Below are 7,716 nucleotides of genomic sequence, written 5' to 3' on the forward strand. Positions count from 1 at the left end.
ACTAATTCCTTTTGGAGTTTGCCAGTGCTTGGAACAGTGCTTCACACATAGTGAGTGCTTAACATATACCATCTTCATAATTATTAAATCCATCTGTTGTATTTATTTGTCACCTGTAGTGTTCATAGTATTAATATGGGTAATGGTCTGGCATGTCCTGACTTATGTTGTCGATTCACCTCCGACCCATAGTGACTCCATGGACGCATCTCTCCCAGAATGTCCCACCTCTATCTGCAAGTGTTCTGGTAGTGGATCCATAGAGTTTTCTTGGTAAAAATAGAGAAGTGGTTTACCATTGCCTTCTTCCACCCAGTAAAACTGAGTCTCCACCCTCGACTCTCTCCCCTGCCACTGTTGCCCAGAACAGGTGCGTTTTGACTTGTAGCAGATTGCCTTCCACTTGCTAGCCACTGCCCAAGCTAGGAATGGAATGGGTATCCCTCTGCTTCACTCTCCCTCCCTTGACTGAGACTGGTAGAGTACTGGAAACTCTCAAGGTGTGATCCTTTGAGGGGGCAGGGGTATGTACCCATCAATGAATCAAGCAATGGTATTTACTGAGCACTTAGGGCTCAGTCTTCATTCCCATTTTACAGATGCGGTATTTGAGGCACAGAGAAACAAAGTGCCTTGCCCAACATCACCCAGCAGTCAAGGGGCAGAGCCAGTATTAGAACCCAGGTCCCCGAGCTCATTGTTAGGTAGGGATTGTCTCTACCTGTTGCCAAATTGTACTTTCCATGTGCTTAGTACGGTTCTCTGCACATGGTAAGTGCTAAATAAATACAATTGAATGAATGAATGAATTAGTAGCAGAGTCAGGACTAGAACCGAGGTCCCCTTACTACTACCATTACATTTTGCCTCTCCCTGGGCCCAGGCACCCATTTTCCCTGGGAGGTGATGGGAGAAGATTCCCTTCTGCTCCTCCCGTCCAGACCTCCGCCAGCCAAGGTTTGTTCACTGTCTCCCCTGCCCCACCCTGGGCACACAAATCTGACTGTGGTTCTTAGAGGAAAATGAATCTGAATTAAGTTTCGTTGACTTCAATCAACTCCTTGCCATTAGCTTCAAGGCTTTTTACCCGTGTTCTTCTCCGTGTTTCCTTTCCCTCTTCACCAACTCCCCTCCAGCCTTTGGAAACAGATCTGCTCCCTGTGCCTCTCCAAGGACATTCCCTGCTCCAACACATGGCTCAGATCCTTTCTTCTGCCCGAATTTCCCTCTCCCTCCAAACTTGCCCAGATTGATGTTTCTTCTCCCCATGCTGAATCAGCCCAGATGCCACCTATGCATTTACACATTCAGAACTGCTAATAGCTCTTCCTTACATATAGAGTCACATTACTATGTAAGAACTTATTAAGCTGTGCATTCACATTTTCATGCTTATTTCCCCCTGGCTGTAAATTATTTTGGATCAGTCTTGCCCAGCAGACTGGCAAATCCAGGAGGGAAGGGATTGAATCTCTTACCTGCATTGTGTTCACCTGACATTTCTGCATGGAGGAATTGATGATAGTGCTGGTGGTCTAGAACCAATCACACTCTCTCATTCCCTCCCTCTCACTTCCCACCAGAAACATTTTCTGACATCCAGGACCCACTTCTGTCCGATGTGACCACAGCATAATGCTGACGCTGTGCTGCCGCGCCCCAGCCAGCCGCTCAGACACACACACACACACACACACACACACACACACACACACACACACACACACACACACTTGCTTAAACTGACTGTGGTTACATACGCATAAATACACATAGTCACACAAACCCACACCTATTTAGCCACTGATTTGTTCATTTAAATATTGGCTAAAGCATCACTCCCCCAAATCAATATTGTACCTGGAGAGTTTCCAGTACTCTGCCAGTCTTGGCTACCAGACGGACAGTTAAGAAGAGGCATACCTGTTCCATTCCCAGCTTGGGCAGTGGCTAGCAGGTGGAAGACAATCTGCCACAAGTCAAAGCTCCCCTGTACTGGGTAGCAGTGTCATGGGAGAGAGTTGAGGAGGAGACTCAGGTTTACTGCAGGGAAGAAGGAAATGGTATTTTGTATTTTTACCAAGAAAACTGTATGGGTAAACTACCACAACATTTGCAGTTGGAGAATGGGGCGTTCCAAGAGAGATGTGTCCATTCATTCCCTATGGGTCAGACACGACACGATAGCAAAAGAAAAGACAAAGAGCTCAAACATCTCTCCTCCAAACCCTTCACTGGCACCATGTATCTTTTCACATGAAACAAAAACACCTCACAATTATCTTCAAGGCTTTCTACCATGTGAGACTCACTCTAAATTCCCATTTTACAGGTGCAGTATCTGAGGCACAGAGAAGCAAAATGATTTGCCCGATGTCACACAGTAGACAAGGTGCAGAGTCAGGATTAGAAGCTAGGTCCCCGAGCAGGTTGTACTTTCCAAATTGTACTTTCCAAGCGCTTAGTACAGTGTTCTGCACACAGTAAGCGCTCAATCAATACGATCGAATGAATGAAAGAATGAATGGTAGAGTCGGGATTAGAACCCAGGTCCCCTTACTACTAACACTACTATTTGCCTCTCCCTGGGCCCAGACACACTTTTTCCCAGGAAGGTGATGGGAGAAGATTCCCTTCTCCTCCTCCCTTCCAGACCTCCGCCAGCCAAGGTTTGCTCACTCCCTCCCCTTCCCCACCTTGGATACACACACAGCCACCGACACAACAAATCTGACTGTGGTTCTCAGAGGAAAATGAAACAGACTGAAGTCTGGTTGACTCCAATCAACTCCTTGCCACTAGCTTCACGGCTTTTGACTGGTGTTCTCCTCCGTGTTTCCCTTCCCTCTTCACCAACTACCCTCCAGCCCTTGTAAATAGATCTTCTCCCTTTTCCTCTCCTCCTTCTCCCCTCCCCATCCCCCCCTCCACCCTATCCCCTTCCCCTCCCCTCAGCACTTGTGTATTTTGGACATATTTATTACTCTATTCATTTTATTAATGACGTGTATTTAGCTATAATTCTATTTATTCTGTTGGTATTGCCCCCTGTCTACTTGTTTTGTTTTGTTGTCTGTCTCCCCCTTCTAGATTGTGAGTCCGTTATTGGGTAGGGACCTTCTCTATATGTTGCCGATTTGAACTTCCCAAGCGGTTAGTACCCTGCTCTGCGCAAAGTGCTCAATAAATATGACTGACTGAATGAATGAATGAAAAAGGACAGTTCCTTCTCCAACACATGGCTTAGATCCTTCTTTCTTCCCGAACCTCCCTATCCCTTCAAATTTGCCCAGATTGATGTTTCTACTCCCCATGCGAATCAGGCCAGATACCATCTCTGCATTTATACATTCACAACTGCTCATTGCAGTTCCTTAGCTATAGAGTCACATTACTAAGCACTTACTAAACTGTGCATCTGCCTTTCCATTCTTATTTCCCGCTAGCTGTAAATTCTTTTGGATCAGTCTAGCCCAGCGGACTGGAAATCCAGGAGGGAAGGGATTGAATCTCTTTCCTCCATTGTGTTCACCCAACATTCCTGCATGGAGGAGTTGATGATAGTGCTCGTGGCCTAGAACCAATCACACTCTCTCATTCCCTCCCTGTCATTTCTCGCCAGAAACATTTTCTGACATCCAGGACAAACTCCTGGCCGAAGTGCTGCCACTGTGCTGCAGGGCCCCAGCCAGGAAGCGACTTCCATGTTAGCTGGATGGAGGCGGTTGAGGAAGGGGAGATAAATGATGGTTGGGGCCACTGCACTGTCAAATACATAATAATGATGATGATGATAATAATAATAATAATAATAATAATGATAATGATAATAGTAATAGTATTTATTTAGCACTTACTATGTGCAAAGCACTGTTCTAAGCACTGGAGAGGTTACAAGGTGATCAGATTGTCCCACGTGGGGCTCACATTCTTAAACCCCATTTCACAAGAGAAGTAACTGAGGCACAGAGAAGTTAAGTCACTTGGCCAAAGTCACACAGCTGACAACTGGCGGAGTCAGGATTTGAACCCATGACTTCTGACTCCAAAGCCCGTGCTCTTTGCACTGAGCCATGCTGCTTCTCCTGAAAGCCCACCTGCCCCTCCGGGGATGTAGCCCTGCCCCAAATTCCAAAATTGGCTCCGTGTGTAAGCACTTCCCCAGAATGGCTCCATTTCTTGCATCCCCATTATGGTTTCTCCCTCCCCCTCCAACACCCCATGGTCACACTCACTGGGGCAGCGTAGGGCTGGAGGGCCCTGATCTCAGCTGGATTGGGAAGGTCCTCTCTCCACTCCAGTTCTTGGGTGCACCTGGCTATGAAGGAAAGGACAGCATGGCACCCTCAGACCCTCTCTGATCACCTCTGGGCAGGGAGATGTTCTCCAGCGAGTCCCCCTCCACAAAGATAAAGCTGCCACTGCACCATGGGGAATCCTTAGAGGATCAACTCTTGTGGGACCTCGTGTCCTAGCCGATGCCAAAATCCTCTGCCTGAGAAGTCCCTGCGGTCCTGCGGAGATAAAGGCCCAGTCCCTAAACCTGCAGCAATGGTGCTGCACCCCAGGGTTTCCATGGAAACAACAACATCTGCAACCCAACATCCCAACTGTTTCTAACGTTACTGACAATCTACAACAACTGTGGGTGGTTTCAGCTTCACCTCACATACAAACTTAGTCAATCAGCTTCTCATTCAATCAATTGAAAAATTTCATTTTCTGACACCTTCTGATTGTTAAGCTAGACAGAGCAAGACATTCCTCTGAATCCATCCTATGATTCTCCCCCAGGCTGAGTGGGGTGGGGCAGGGGACTGGGGCTTTGAGAATGGGATGATGGGAAGGGGAAATTCCTGGCTTGAGGAAGAAGAGGATGGAAATGGCTCCTCCTGATGTGATGATTTAATAACCTGGGTTCTGGAAACAAGAGTTCCGTCAGTGAATGTCTCTGTCGCTTTTCAAACACCATTATTATGATTATTATCACTTTTATCATTTGGTGTCAACAATTTCTGTGTCCACGTCTTTGCCACATGATGAAGCAGAAACAAAATAATTCAATCGATTGCTGTTATTTGTTGTACGCTTACTGTGGACAGAACAATGTAGTAAGCACTTTAAAGAGTACAATACAATGGAGTTGGTAGATTCAGTCCATGCCCACAATGCCCTTACAGCCCAAAGATGAAATTACAATCCAATCAGACACGTTTCCTGTCCCATTAGGGCTCACAGTGTAAGAGGAAGTGAGAGCCCGAGAATGGTAAGAGACTAACGCCAGGTCACACAGCAGGCCAGTGGCTGAACTGGGATTAGAACTCTGGTCATGTGACACCCATTCACATGCCACTGAGCCATGAGGCTTCCTAGGAAATGCATTGTCACTCAGGACCTAATCTTATCAGCCAACCTCCCAGACCTTGACAAATCCTGAATATCCAGACTTGTTCTTTGGGTCTCTAGTTCAGTGGTATATGTATATATATATATGGATATGTCTAATGGTAATTCCTTTTTTAAGCTGGGGTAGGGGATTATTGGTACATGAACACAGATATTTTGTCCCAGAATGGATGCTGGAGGAATGTCCCCTTTAGGATCCTGCCCAGGGCAGCCTTCAGCTCCCTGTTCCTCAGGCCGTAGATAAGGGGGTTCACAGTGGGGGGCACCACGGTGTAGAACACGGAAGCCAGCAGATCCAGAGCCGAGGGCAAGTCTGCAGGTGGTTTGAGATAGGCAAATGCAGCGGGAAAGAGAAACATGATGATGACAGTGAGATGCGGCAGGCAGGTGGAGAAGGATTTGGTTCGGCCCTCGGAGGACGACATCCTCAGCACGGCTGAGAAGATGAAGACGTAGGAGAGGGTGATGTAAATGAAGTAGACAGCATCTAAAAGAAGCCCAGCAGCCACACTCAAATCAATGGCAATGTGGACTTCAGAGCAGGAGATCTTCAGTAGAGCGGGGATGTCACAGAAGAACTGCTGAACAGCATTGGGCCCACAAAACGTCACGGAGAAGGTAGAAGCTGTAAACAAGATTCCAAACAGACCCCCACTGAGCCATGATGCTGCTAGTATGCAAACACAGGCTGTTTTGTTCACAATGAGCTCATAGCGCAGCAGGGAGCAGATGGCGGCATAGCGGTCATAAGACATTGCAGTGAGGAGAAAAAACTCTGAACCGGCAAACAAGACCATTAGGAAGAGTTGTGAGACACAACCCAGAAAGGAGATGGAGTTGTCACTGGTCAAGGAGTTGACAATGGATTTGGTTACCGCTGTAGAAATGTAGCAGAGGTCTATGAAGGACAAATTCTTGAGAAACAAGTACATGGGGGTGTGGAGACGCTGGTCGAGGGTGGTGACAGCAATTATGAGGAGATTCCCCAGAAGGGCCGCTAGGTAGACAAGGAGGAACAGCGTGGCACAGAGCAGCTGCAGCTCCCGGATGTCGGAGAATCCCAGGAGGATGAATTCGGTCACCGTGGAGATGTTGGTCATTTCTGGGATATGATGCTGACCCCCTGGAAAGGAAGAGGGGAATGCCAATTTAGAAACATTGGCATTCCCTCCAGGCTGTAAGTTCCATTTGGGCAGGTAACACTTCTACAAGTGATATCATATTGTACCTTCCAAAACACTGAGTACAGCACTCTATACACTGTAAGTGATCAATAAATATGATTGATTCCCATTTTAGTAAATACAGCAGTTGTATTCATTGATCACCTATAGAGTTCAATAGTATTGATACATGTAGGGGTATGAACACATCAATCAATAGCTCAATGGTATTTACTGAATACTCACTGTGTGCGGAGCACTGTACTAAATGCTTGGGAGAGTTCAATCCAACGGAGTTGGCAGACATTTTCCTGCCCACCAGGAGGTAACAGTCTAGTGGGTAGACTCTGCAGACCATAAATGCTTAATAAATATGATGGTTTGATAGCATCGATGAAGTAATCAACACTAATTCCTTTTGGAGTTTGCCAGCGCTTAGAACAGTGCTTCACACATAGTGAGCGTTTAACAAGTACCATCATCATAATTATTAAATCAATCTGTTATATTTATTTGTCACCTGTAGTGCTCAATATTATTGATATGTGCAGTGGTCCGGCATGTCTTGACTTATGATGTCGATTCACCTCCGACCCATAGCGACTCCATGGATGCATCTCTCCGAGAATGCCCCACCTCTCTCTGCAAGCGTTCTGGTACTGTATCCATAGAGTTTTCTTGGTAAAAACAGAGGAGTGGTTTACCATTGCCTTCTTCCACCCAGTAAACGTGAGTCTCCACCCTCGACTCTCTCCCCTGACACTGCTGCTCAGAACAGGTGCCTCTTGACATGCAGCAGAATGTCTTCCACCCGCTAGCCACTGACCAAGCTAGGAATGGAATGGGTATCCCTCTGCTTGACTCTCTCTCACTTGGCTGAGACTGGTAGAGTACTGGAAACCTTCCAGGTGTGATCCTGAGAGGGGGCAGGGGTATGTACCCAGCAATTAATCAAACAATGGTATTTACTGAGCACTTAGGGCTCAGTCTTAATTCCCATTTTACAGATGCAGTATTTGAGGCACAGAGAAGCAAAGTGCCTTGGCCAAGTCACCCGGCAGTCAAGGGGCAGAGCCAGGATTAGAACCCAGTTTCCCAAGCTTGTTGTTGGGTAGGGATTGTCTCTATCTGTTGTCAAATTGTACTT

General features: G+C 46.8%; 2 non-coding genes across 2 annotated transcripts; both read right to left on the reverse strand.

Moving 5' to 3' along the window:
• Positions 1-380: 380 nt before the first annotated feature.
• Positions 381-518, reverse strand: LOC119922777. The gene has a single exon (XR_005448712.1). It is a non-coding gene; the product is annotated as a small nucleolar RNA SNORA7 (small nucleolar RNA).
• A 6,839-nt stretch (positions 519-7,357) lies between these two features.
• On the reverse strand, positions 7,358-7,495 carry LOC119922779. Its single transcript, XR_005448714.1, has one exon. It is a non-coding gene; the product is annotated as a small nucleolar RNA SNORA7 (small nucleolar RNA).
• Between the last annotated feature and the right edge of the window lie 221 nt (positions 7,496-7,716).

This window comes from Tachyglossus aculeatus, unplaced genomic scaffold, assembly GCF_015852505.1.
Source record: "Tachyglossus aculeatus isolate mTacAcu1 unplaced genomic scaffold, mTacAcu1.pri scaffold_123_arrow_ctg1, whole genome shotgun sequence".
NCBI lineage: Eukaryota > Metazoa > Chordata > Mammalia > Monotremata > Tachyglossidae > Tachyglossus > Tachyglossus aculeatus.